The sequence below is a fragment of the Chenopodium album genome, chromosome 6 (genome assembly GCF_948465745.1).
Source record: "Chenopodium album chromosome 6, dcCheAlbu1.1, whole genome shotgun sequence".
In the NCBI taxonomy this organism is placed as follows: Eukaryota; Viridiplantae; Streptophyta; class Magnoliopsida; order Caryophyllales; family Amaranthaceae; genus Chenopodium; species Chenopodium album.
This window is the reverse complement of record NC_137839.1, coordinates 32043260-32057233: the sequence shown is the minus strand read 5'-3', so window position 1 is coordinate 32057233 and position 13974 is coordinate 32043260. Positions and strand designations below refer to the sequence as shown.

Genomic DNA, 13974 nt, shown 5'->3' with positions numbered 1-13974 from the left:
TCTGAAATGGTTTTATGGCCCAATGATCTAGTGGAGGGCCTATTAATTATTATTCCTAAAAATATTAGGATTAATTCTAAATTTCTAGAATATTCTAGAAGGTTATTTTGAGTTCTAATAGCATTAGGATTGATAATTAATATTTTAGAAAAATAATGAATTTGGTATGAAATAAAACAAGTGTTTTAATCTGATAAAATCTGATTTAAAATTGATTAAAACAAAGTTTTAATTGCTAAAGGATTCCATACTGAAAGCGCATTTTATCTTTTAATTGCTGCAAAACGACAAGCATGTTACCAAACGACAGAGCTTGTCGCCATGTGTGATTCGTGTCGCATGGCAACAGGCTCTGTCGCTCGCGACAAGGAACCGTTTTATTCCAATCCAAATTCTGATTTGTTTCTATCGTTTCCGGACTATTTTTTTATATATAGAGGTCGTATTTCCCCGTTTTTATTCAATAACAACAATCATCTAATTCTATTCTTTCTCTCTCTAAAGCTAGAAGCTTATTCTCTCTTTATTCTTTTTCTAAACCTTCCTCTCTTACAAAATTCCACATTCACAAGTTCTAGACACACCTAGCCAAGTTCAAAGTTTCCTTCGCCCTAGACATGAAAGGTTGTTAATTTCTGAGGTTTTGGTCCCAAATCTCTCTTTCAATTATTTAATTTGATTGTTTGTTTTATTATTTTCCTTACGCGTGTATTTGGTTATTAGAAACAGATACAAGGCATCCAAGTAAGTAATTTATTTATTATTCTTTTGATATAGAAATCATGCTTTGATTATTTTGATTCCTAATATCATGTATGTTTCTAGTATCATGTTTAGGTTGCTTCCTATTCTTTCTTTTATCATGTTAGTATCATGCCGAGAATCTTGCTAATATTATTATGCTTTGAGATTATTACGATGATTATGATGATGATGATTATTATTATTATTATTATTATTATTATTATTATTATTATTATTATTATTATTAGTATTATTAGTATTATTATTTATATTATTATTATTATTATTATTATTATTATTATTATTATTATTATTATCATCATCATCATTATTATTATTATTATTATTATTATTATTATTATTATTATTATTATTATTATTATTATTATTATTATTATTATTATTATTATTATTATTATTATTATTATTGCTTGATCACGCCCTTTATGCATGATTAAAGTGAATTTTTACTTGTAATCACGCTTAATAAGATAATTAGTAATCTTGTTTAGGCTAATATGATTATAATACAAGTGATCGCCAATAATAGATCTTTTTGTGCATTAATATTCAACTAACATAGATAAACAGGTTTAGGGTTAACTATTTATTATATGTTAGTCAGAAAGCGCACATGAATATGAGAAGAATAAAGTAGAGGCCTATTTTGAGGGCAGGTACAATCTCTTTTAGGTTGGATTTGTACCTTCATGCTCGAATATCCAGTCATGATTATAGACCACCATGCGGTTAGCAATCTCTAGGATCGTGAAAGGGTGTAACCTTCACCATGTAAACGATTTACAAGTTCTTAAAACTTGTTGGCTACTCTTTTACTCTAGCTTCCTTCCCTTTGGACGTCACCATGCTTAAGTGTATGATCACAGTGGGGCTCAAGTGTGGGATGCTTGAAATATTCCCTACAGCAACATAGGATTATGGAATTTCGATAATAGAATTTGACGACCACAACATTGAAAAACCGAGATAAATTATTCTTTTAAAGTTAGGGTTCTTAAACTTCCACAGTTACGCTCAGTTTAATAGTAAGTTTTGCCGCAAAGAATTCCTTGTATCCAAGACAATAAATATTGCTCTGAGTTCAAGAAATCAACAAGATAATTAGATATATTATTTTGCTTCTAAATTGTTGGAAACATACCCGTTGATTCCATGAATGATAATAGACAAATCAAGAACTTTCCTGGGTTCAAATTCGATCGCCATACTCGAATCATAGACTTGTCCTCCTTTTTTTGTCGTGGTTTAGAACCCACTGACTTAGAAGCTAAATACACCACCACCAGTACAGGTTTCCCAGTGACGCACCCCCCCCCCATGCTTTACACCACGACCTTTGTAATTCGCGTACCTGAATCAAAGGTTGGAATTGCTCATGAACTATTCAGATCTTAAAAGGGTAGGTTTTTGTTTAATATGTTAAGGGTTTTTTGAAAGTTATTTTTATTGAAGAGGCTCTTGTTTTTATTTAGACGGGTTCGTTTGCAAAACCGCACAACCGTGTAGAGTAAGGTACACGACCATGTAGCAGATAGTTATACAATAATAAGTTTTCAACCAAGAAGTTACTATCACCTACTCGGTTGGTTTACTCGGTTGGACAAACCAATCGATTCAACCTGAGACACAACCTTTTCGGTTGCATTACTAAATCCAACAAACTCAACTATCTCCTTGAAATTAAAGGGATGAGAATAAGATTCCGGGCCGTTAAAAGCTGCTAAATTCATCTTCTGTCAGATGAAATTCATCCTAAAAAACATATTGATTCCTGTTTAAACATGGTACTCCCTCCATCCCCTTTTGATAGTCCCTTATGGACAAAATTTAGTTCCAAAATATTCACCCCATTTGCTTTTTCAAACAACTATTAATATTAATTTTTTTACCGAAATTCCCTCCAATTTGCAACAATATTTGTGCATATTTAACTTTTCCATGTAAATTTTATTTTCCCATGTACTTTTATTACTTTCTCTCTCTACTTTTTTGCATACCCAATGTAAATTTATTTTTTCAATGTACTTCAACTATTCTTTTTGTGTTTATTAATTCCCGTGAAAAATGACCATAAAGTACTATCAAAAGGGGACGGAGGGAGTATTAATAAAGGAAGACACATTTTTTTCTGCATTATTTCGCCCCACTCTACAGTCCAAAGCATGCTCTCTCCAATTTTGTCAGCCCTAATCCACAGGTGATTACCAACATTAGTAGTCCTGTGATGATCAAGTATACATACATAAGACGAATGTGAAATGAGGTTAGATATTTTTTAGGCTGCTCCAGTTTTTGTTCTACATAACTTATATTGTCTCATAATAAATAAGCGTTAGACAATCACTAAGACCTATTTTAAATAAAGGATATTTGTAGGAATTCTAGGATTTACTACCAAATAATTTCAACCAAGGTTCTTAGCCTATGTTAAACATTTAAACCACATCATTGATGTTAGTAACACATTTATCAGCAGGCAGTCGATGATGAGTGTCATTTATGGCACTCATTTGGCTTCTTTTAGGATGAATTTCATGCTATTTTATAGCTCTTTTCTTTAGTTTTCCTTAGTTTTGTTCTTTATTTCTTTAGCTTGTGCTTTCCTTAGTTAGTTTTCTTCCTTCGTGCATTTCTTTGTTTATTTTGTCTTTTTCCCTTTTATTTGCTTGTTTTCATGTATTTTCAGGTTATGATCGTGTTCCGAGGATTTCCGAGCCTTCCTCTCATATTTCTCATCATTTTGGATGCCTCTTGCTTGTCATTTAGAGCTCAAGTTTGAAGGAATGCAAGGAGCAAGTTCATGAGATCGGTGCATGCATGCGGTGGGGGCATCATCTTTGGCATGAACCCACCAAAATGGCCATTTCAAGACTGCCTACCTTAGTGTTCATCATCCTCACCAAGACGAGCGCACGAGGATGAGCTAGGACGAAGAAGAGGATTGCTCCCCTGCTGCCAAGTGCGGGCGCGCACGAGGGTGGTGCGGCCGCGCACCTGGTTGGCGCGGACGCGCCAGGTGGTGGCGCGGGCGCACCTACCTAGGTCCCTGTTCCGTACCCATTTTCCCGCGGCCGCGCCTCTCCCTTGATGCGACCGCACCTTCCGAGGTTTATTTTTGGACGATCTAACTAACTCTTCTTTTGTATCTTTCCTATATATAATTTTTCCTTCTATTTTTAGAGAGGGGATGATTAGAATAGGATTAGAGATCAGTTTTTGATAAAAATTAGAGAGATTTTTAGAGAGAGAAACTCTAGGTTCTAGTGATAGAATTTCATGGTGGTTTGTTGATGATTGAAGATTTCTCCATTTCTTTTGATTTTTGATCAAGTTTGTAAGGATTCCTTTTCTTTAACGCAATCTTTAGTTTGATCTTTAGTTTGATTTCAATTGTTTTGTTGAATGTTCAAGTTTGATTGAATTTTGATTGATTTGAGTTTGATTTTAGCTTGTTTGATTGGATCATGTTGAATTTGTTGCTTAGTGTTGTTTTGATCTTAATTTCAATGGCTAGTGAGTAGATTGCTTGCTAGGGTAATGGTGAAGCATGTATGAGTAATGGATTAATGATAATTGGGAAAATTGATGGAGTTGATGATGTGATTAAATTGGTTGATGATCATGTGCATGTGTGTGATTAATTAAAGAGTATCTAACTTTGATTGTTGCACTAGATTGCATTGTAAGTTCAAATTGATACGGACCATTGATTTGTGGCTTGCATTTAACGATTGAGGTGTCTTGTGACGTTCCTAGCTAGAGTTTATCGTAGTTGACGCTAGTTAGACCTCTAGGAAAATAGCTTGATACGCTCTTTTGGTTGCATGATTGGTCTTCCTTCACATTGCTTGACTTAGTCACTTTGACTTCCCAATTAGTTGAATCCGTTACGATTACGTGTGAATCCTAGCCCTAGCGTTTTACATACTTGATTTCAATTCGTTGTTTAGTCATCCTTGTCCTAGTTTACATACCTGCACCCTACTATTTCGGAGTAGCTTGGCTTAGGCAATAGGTAATCGCCCATCGTTCCTTAGTGGTTCGACCCTCAACTTACGATTATACTTGTGTAAGGGTGTGTTGAGAGATTACAAATTTTGTTTGGCCTAGGGTAGGGGTTAGATTCAACGACCTAGTTCCGACCCTTCGTCAAAATGGCGCCGTTACCGGGGAATGGTGTTGTGATTGTGTATTGTTGTTGAGTCTATTCCATCTTATTAAAAAACACAAAAAGATTTTTCTTCCTTCTTTAAGGCTACACTTGTAGCTGAGTTAATAACAATTTCTTTTGAGTTTTTGCATGCATAGTAGAACTCGTGATAGGTCCTTAGTTCCTTTGGATCCAGAAATTGAAAGAACTCTTTCATGAAGAAGGAGAGCCAACCGATCTTTAAGCCTAAGTTCCTCAAGTGAAGAAGATTTTTAGGAAGAAGAAGAGCAAGGTATGGGAGAGAATCCAAGAGTAGCTTTGAAGGAGTTGGGGATTCCTGGTGCTTATAGGTTTGAGAGCGGCATTGCTCCACCAACAACACCGGCGAACGATTTTGAAATAAGACCAGCCATGATTACTTTGATAGAACTGAGGCAATTTAGTGGAGCCAAGAGTGAGAGCCTGTTGAATCACCTAAAGGAATTTGAGAAGTATTGTAATACTATCAAGGTGAACGACATTTCTCAAGAGTTCATTTGGCTAAAGTTGTTTCCCTTTTCTGTTATTGGTCGTCCCTTAGAGTGGTTGGATAAGGAGGTTAAGCCCAATTCCCTTGGGACGTGGGATGATGTCACAAAGGCTTTCTTGTCTCGCTTTTACCCACAAAAGAAGACGACAGAGGCTAAAGCCTTGATCCAAGGATTCAAACAAAGGCCTAATGAGAATCTCTATGAAGCAAGGGAGAGGTACAAGGAGTACCAAAGAGAGTGCCCACATCATGGAATTCCTACCTATCAAGTGATACAAATTTTCTATGGAGGGTTGAGTGCCCAAGGCAAGTCATGCCTAGATGGAGGAGCCGGAGGTCCTATAATGAATAGGTTGGAAGTAGAGGTAGTTGACATAATTGAGGATGTGGTGAGATAATATAGAGATTGGCAAGAGGGAGAGAGGGATTCTACGAGCAAGAGTGGCTCGACGGTTTATTCGGTGGATCATCTCAATGCGATTAACAACTTGTCCTCCCAAATTTCAAATCTAGGGAAGGAAATGACATCGATCAAAGCCAAGATTGAGAGTGTTTCTACGAATTCATTGAGTCTTCCCTCCCAATCCAAAGGGAGAGGTACACTTTCTAACTCTTCTCCTTCTACTTCCAATAACATGCCAAGTGGTTGTCTATTTTGTGATTCTTGTGGATCATGATTCTTCCATGTGTTCTCAAACTTTTGTTGATGGATGTGATGATGTTGAAAATAATGAATGTGAACATGTGAACTTTGTATCTAATACCAATGGTGGTCAAAGGTTTGATGGACCTAAGAATTTTGGCAATAGGAATTTTCACCCCCAAGGTGGTTTCGATAACTACAACAATGGAGGCTATAGGAACCAAGGAAACCAAAGTTTCCAAGGTAACTATAACAACCAAGGTTATAGTAATCAAAACCAAAGCCATGGGTATGGAAACCAAAGTCAATCTCAAGGCTTTGGTAGCCATTACCATAATGGTGGCAATAGTCAAGGCCGAGGCAATTGGAACAACAACTAAAATCGGGGAAATTTTCAAAAAAAACAACCAAAAGGGACCCCCACTCGTGTTTTGCTCCAAAGCATCAAGCCAATGGTAAAAATTCTTATTCCCATCCATCATCATTTAGGACAAATTTGGAAGAAATGATTCATAACCAAACCAAGATCATAAACACCTATATGGCGGTGAGTGACAAGAAATTTAATGAGATGATGACTCGTAACAAAATGCTTGAGACACAAATAACCCAACTAGCTAACACTCTTGAGGATTGTGCTAGTCCATCCTCTTTGCCTTCTCAAGGAGTGGAACCTAAGAAACCCGTGTATTGTATCACCACTAGCAGTGGGAGAGTTCTTAATCAGGAAGTTTCAAGGTCCATTGAGGAGGATGAGGAGAGGAGTGACCCAAGAGAGGAAGTTGAGAAGGTTGTGTCTAAGAGTGTGAGGGCCGGGAATATTTCAAGCGTTACCCCTAACTTGAACCCCACTGTGATCATACACTAAAGTACGGTGGCGTCCAAAGGGAAAGAAGATAGAGCAAAAGAGTCGCCAACAAATTTTGTTAGGAACCTGTAAACCGTTCACGAGGTGAAGGTTACACCCCTTAACGATCCAAGAGATCGTCAACTCCATAAGGTCTTGAACCAAATAGGGTTCGGGGATGAAGGTACAAATCCAACCTAAAAGAGATTGAACCTGCCCTAATAATAGGCCTCTACTCTATTCTGATCGTATTCATGTGCGCTTTTTTATTAACATAAAATCAATAGGATTAACCCTAAACCTGTTTAATTTATGTTGTTTGAATATTAATGCACAAACAAACCTATTATTCGCAATCACTTGAATTATAATCATATTAACCCTAAACAAGATTATTAAATATCTTATTAAGCATGATTACAAGTACAAATTCCCTTTAAACTTGCATAAAAGGTGTGATCAAGCAATAACAATAAATATATCAAGCAACATAATAATCATGATAATAATAATAATAATCATAAAATTATAATAATAATAATTATAATAATCATAATCATGAATCATAAAAATAATCATAATTAATAATCATAAATCATGTTAAAGCATAATAATAGCAAGATCCTAGGCATGATACTAACAAGATTAATAACAAACCCTAGCATGTCACTAACAATAAAAATCAATGCTTTAACCCTAACATGATACTAACAATCATAAATATTAGGAAGAACATAAAAGGTATCGCACTTTTAATCATACTTGATATTAAAATTACCCTAGACATGATACTAGGAATCATTATTGTCACCCTAAATATCAAATTAAGGAAAACATCCTAACATGATACTAGGAATCAAAATAACAATCTAAGCATGATTTCTATATCATAATATAAATAAAAACCATCAAAATACTTACTTTGATGCCTCGTACCTCTTTCTAATAATAAAATACACGCGTTAGTAACTTCAAGGAAAATAATAAACAAAATAATTAAATTAAATAATTGAAAGAGAAATTTGGGACCAAACCCTCAGAAATTAAACCTTTCACGTCTAGGCGAAGGCAACTTCGAATATGGCTAGGTGTATCTAAATCTAATGAATGCGGAATTTTGTATGTAAAAGGCTAGTTTGGAAAAAAAAAAGAGAGAATAATCAAGAGAATCTTGATGAGAGTAGAGAGAATCGGTGATTGTAGGTGAAAACTGGTTATCGAAAACGGAGTTTTAGCACGTTATCTATAGAGAAAATCAGCCAAAAAGATAAAATATCAAAACAGAGCTCTGGCGCACAAAAAACCGGATTAGCGCCAACGCTGGCTATTGGCGCCAGACGCCAACATTAGCGTCAGGCGCTACAGCTGGCGTTTGGCGCTGATCTGGAAATTCACGCGTTTTCTTAAAACCAGATAAAAATTGTCGTACAGGAGGATAAAATCGTATTTTCCTTAAAAATGCTCTTTAATTTTAATTAAAACTCTGAAAAGTCAACAAATGTCAATTTATCAATGCTAATTGAATTAGGAATGAAAAGAACCTTCTACAAGAATCTAGAAGACTAAAACCATTCCTAATTGCATTAGGAATGATAAATCATATTAGGCCCTCCCCTAGATCATTGGGCCGCATATAAGGCTCAAAACGGGCCCAGTTCAGTAAATTGGCCATAAATTCCTCAATATTCATCGGAATTGGGCTTATAATATATTGTTGGAAAGATCTTGTCAAGCCCCATCCAACTACACTACTATTGGACCTATATCATTGACCAATCAAACTGGATTGGCTGTTTTTTAAAAATAAGTTTTCAAAAACAGAGAGAAGAGAAAAGAAATTAAAACTATCCGCAACACTAAACTTTCCACACTTTCACTTCATTCGATTATGATTCGACGCGAAAGGTACTCATCACTGGGTTTGGTTTTGGGGAGACACAAATGGGTGTCTACTGAAGCCCCCACTTTGACTGAGTTTGGAGAAACACAAGTTTCGAACACAAAAGTCAAAGTATCGATAGGGACTGAGAATGACTCAGAACGTTCTGCGATCCTAAACCACTCTTGTAACGCCGATACCTGCAAACTAGTGTTAGTTAAATCGATAAAAGAGTTAAGAAAAGCGTATCTTGCACCGTCGAGCACACGTCTTTGAAAGTAACCGATTTGCTGTCGCTTTTTCTGTTTTGATGACCTCCTGCCAAGAGAATGTCATCCCGCTTGAAAACCGCTTCGCTTGTAACTGCTTCCAATATCCGCCTTGATAATATTCCACGTCAAAGGGAATACTATCGAAGATTGCTTCGCTTGAAACCATCCTCTTCCGCTTTGATAATATTCCACGTCCAAGGGAATACTATCGAAGATTGCTTCTCTTGAAACAATCCTCTTCCGCTTTATGACCATCTTCTACGTCAAAGGGAACATGATCGAAGATTTCTTCACTTGAAACAATCCTAAATTGTTTTTGACAACTCTCCACAATCTAGGGAACGCCATCTTGCTGTTTCGATGTTCACTCGTCTCTGAACAAAGAGCTTCTTTTTTATATTCTTTGGATATGTTCACGCGCCTCAGAACAAAGAGATTCTTTTTTGGATATGTCCACGCGTCTCTGAACAATAGAGCTTTTGATGATATGAACTTCTGAATGATGTGTCCACGCGTCTCTGAACAAAGAGCTTGATAATAGGATGCCCGCGCGTCTCTAGAGCAAAATAGCTTGATGGAAATGTCCACTCGTCGTTGAACAAAAGAGCTTTGATGATATGCCCACGCGTCTCTAGAGCAAAAGAGCTTGATGATATGTCCATGTGTCTCTAAACAAAAGAGCTTGAAAGGAAATGTCCACGCGTCTCTGAACAAAAGAGCTTGAAAGGATATGTCCACGCGTCTCTGAACAATGAACTTGATAATTGGATGCCCACGCGTCTCTGGAGAAAAAGAGATTAAAATAAATGTCCACGCGTCTCTGAACAATAGAGCTTTGATAATATGCCCACGCGTCTCTGGAGAAAAGAGCTTTAATGATATGTCCACGCGTCTCTGAACAAAAGAGCTTCGATACTTGAACGTTTGTTGCGATAATATTCTGAAGAAAAATTTCCGAAGACCAACACTTGCCGATCTCTTAAAGCTCGCTTGAACGTTGCTTCCGCTAAAACCAGTACGTTGGTGTCTCCGTGATGAGCCAATTCTTAGGCGCTTTAAGCTAAGTGAGACGATCTTTCATCAGGTCAATCACTTATTGTGATTGTAATCAAACTGACTACTTAATCATGTCCAATTGCTTATAGGGGCTAATTGGCGTACCAAGGAACCCGAAATTGTTGTATGAGGTCGAAATCACCTTTCTAAGAGGCTTCGAGCTCTGTCGCTGTTGAAATATCTCTGGCGCCAAGAATTGGCTCTGTCGCCAGACGCTGAAATCTATTTCCAGACGCTAGATGTTGTCGTCTGACGCTGGAGTAGGGTCTTCCCTATTCTGCTGCACCTGTATTTTTTTTTTAACTATAGAACTTTGCTTATCTCTTTAATTATCTTAGGGTTGACATAAGGTTTAACTTCGCTTGACTCATCGACTTGACATGACTCAAGGTATAAACTTGACTAGCTGTGATTGACTCGAGGTTGACTCGACTCGAAATGAAATGACACGTGTGACTCATAGTGTTGATTGTGCGACTCGAAAATGCAAAAAAGCAAAAAATTTCCGTCATTTTTGTGGAGGGTACCGACTTTCTCCCGAAAAAGAAAGACGCGAAAAAAGAATCAAAGTTTTGAAGGCATGTTGAATGAGCTTAGTCAAATGTTGTTTCTCACAGTACAAGGATTGTAACATCTTAGACTATCCTAATTGACTTGATAATGAAAGTACTTAGGTAACTTAGGCACGGAGGCTAAGCACTTCACACTTCGATATGCAATGATAATTGATGTTGGGCATTTTGACATGACAAGGCATGCTTCAGTGTTATGTTAAGATTTCATGACAAAGGGTTCTAAGGGAAGTATATTTGGTCATGTATCTGTGCAGTGTGTGAAAGTGACACTAAAGTTAGGCCGCAAGAGCTAATTGTGTGGAAAGATATATTATTTTTAGAAGAATCAAATAATGGTGACTCTTAGGCTAGGTAGGCTAATGATGTAGGGATCAAGCCCCCAAGTCTAGCTCTAAGAAAATAGGGATGAGCATAGGAGATCTCTTGATATGACCATGATGTGTGAATGCAAAATTTTTTTTTACGGCCGCACCTCAATAGGAGGTTGCCTACGTATCCGTTAGGAATCAGGCCGAACGTAGCTCTAGCCGAACCTCGCACAAGTATGTATACCTCAAAAAGGTCTTTTTAAGGGTTGTAACTGTAGACACCCATTTGTGTCTCCCCAAAACCAAACCCGGTGATGAGTACCTTTCACGTCGAATCATAATCGAATGAAGTAAAAGTGTGGAAAGTCTAGTGTTGCGGATAGTTTTAATTTCTTTTCTCTTCTCTGTGTTTTTGAAAACTTATTTTAAAGAAAACAACCAATCCAGTTTGGTTGGTCCATGATATGGGTCCAATAATAGTTAGTTGGATGGGGCTTGACAAGAGCTTTCCAACGATATGATATAAGCCCAATTCCGATGAATATTGAGGAAGTTATGGCCAATTTACTAAACTGGGCCCGGTTTGAGCCTTATGTGCGGCCCAATGATCTAGGGGAGGGCCTAATATGATTTATCATTCCTAATGCAATTAGGAATGGTTTTAGTCTTCTAGATTCTTGTAGAAGGTTCTTTTCATTCCTAATTCAATTAGCATTGATAAATTGACTTTTGTTGACTTTTCAGAGTTTTAATTAAAATCAAAGAGCATTTTTGAGGAAAATATACGATTTTATCTTCCTGTACGGCAAAATATATCTGATTTTAGAAAACGCATTAAAAAAACAGGTCTAGCGCCCAACACCAGCCATTGGCGCCTAGAACCGAGCCTGGCGCCTGACGCCAATTAGCTGGTGCTGGCGCCACTGCGCCAGCTCTGTTTTTCGTGCGCCAATACTCTATTTTGTTAATTTTATCTTTTTGGCTGATTTTCTCTATAAATAACGTCGTAAAAACTCCGTTTTCAGGAATTAACAACGAGCCTTTCAGCTATAATCACCTACAACCAGTTTTCATTCGCAATCATTAATTCTCTCATTCTCTTCTCAATCATCAACTCTTTCTCTCTCTCTTTTTCTAAACTAGTCTTTTTATATACAAAATTCCGCATTCGCAAGATCTAGAAACACCTAGCCATATTCGAAGTTGTCTTCGCCCTAGACGTGAAAGGTTTAATTCCTGAGGGTTTGGTCCCAAATCTCTCTTTCAATTATTTAATTTAATTGCTTGTTTATTATTTTCCTTGAAGTTACTAACGTGTGTATTTTGTTATTAGAAAGAGGTACGAAGCATCAAAGTAAGTGCTTTAATGGTTTTAATTGATATTATGATGAAGAAATCATGTTTAAATTGTTATTATGATATTCCTAGTATAATGTCTGGGGTAAATTTAATAACAAATATGCTTAATATGATTGTTATGATGCTTCCTATGTTCTTCCTAATATTTATGATTATTAGTATCATGTTAGGGTTAAAGATTTCATTTTTATTGCTTAGTAACATGCTAGGGTTTGTTATTAATCTTGTTAGTATCATGCCTAGGATCTTGCTATTATTATGCTTTAATATTAACATGAACATGATTATGATTATAATTGTTATAATTTATGATGATTATGATTATGATTATTATTATTATTTTGTTGATTATTATTTTATTTATGATGATATTATTGTTATTATAATTATTATTCATGATATTGATTATTTATTATGTTGCTTGATATTTATTGTTATTGCTTGATCACGCCTTTTATGCATGTTTAAAGGGAATTGGTACTTGTAATATCGCTTAATAAGATAATTAATAATCTTTTTTAGGGTTAATGTGATTATAATTTCAAGTGATCGCCAATAATAGTTTATTTGTGCATTAATATTCAACCAACATAGATAAATAGGTTTAGGTTAATCCTTGTTGATCTTAAGTTTTGATGATGACTCAAGGAACCTAAGCAAACCCATAAGGGCTTTAACCTTTGTCTATTAGCTTTGATGTGTTTGACAGGTTCTTATTGGCAACGAAGTTCTAGAGTCAGAATGGAGCATGGAACAAGTCTTAAGATTGAGCTATGGACGAGCATAGAAGACAATCAAAAACCTAGTTCCTTGAGTGAGGAACTGAAGCTCCAGAGTCGAAGCTTCACTGAGTTCCAAGAAGTCTATTGTATCTTTATTACTTATTTTAGGCTTCTTGTATATTTGTTAAGTACTTTGATTATTGATAGGATTTTAAGTGGATTTAATTTCAGTTTATAAAGATTTTATTTTCCTTGTTTAAAAAGATTCTATTTTATTTTCGGAAAATTATCTTTTAAAACTATTCTATTTTCTTAAAGATTTTCTTGTTTAAATTCTATCCAAATATTTTGAAAAATCTGACTCGGTAAAATCTCCTTTGAAAACTCTTTTTAAACGAATCTTTTACTTGGTCAAGGAGGTTGAGAAAATTAAGGAAACAGTAAACTACTTCCTCAAGTATACTTCAGCTTGTTGCCCAAGCCTCTACGAACTGCATTTCCTAGTTTCATGGGAGTTGTGGTGAAGTGGGAGTCAAGGCAGACGTGGGAGTTTTTCAACTGATCTCCTCTAGTATAAATAGAATTAGTTTTCCATTTTGAAGAGTACACTTGAGCATTACAATTCTTAGCTTTTCTAAAAGAGTCAAAAATCCACTTAAGTCCTTGAGTGTCTTTGTACTTAGCATCTTAGAGTTTTAATTCGAGTTGTATTGGGGAAGAGTTTGGGTAAACTCTAGAGTGTGTAGATTGCTTTGAGTGAAGCAAGGAGAAAGAGAGAGATTTGAGAGCTCAACTGATTGAGGGATCAGTTGAGGGGGAACTTAAGTTCGTAGAGGAACTTGAGTTTAGAGTCTTAATTTGTAATAGGT

General features: G+C 36.1%; 1 non-coding gene across 1 annotated transcript; it reads right to left on the bottom strand.

Annotated features, from left to right (window-relative positions):
- Positions 1 to 5594: 5594 nt before the first annotated feature.
- On the bottom strand, positions 5595 to 5700 carry LOC145637494 (small nucleolar RNA R71). Its single transcript, XR_014114271.1, has one exon. It is a non-coding gene; the product is annotated as a small nucleolar RNA R71 (small nucleolar RNA).
- Positions 5701 to 13974: the final 8274 nt, after the last annotated feature.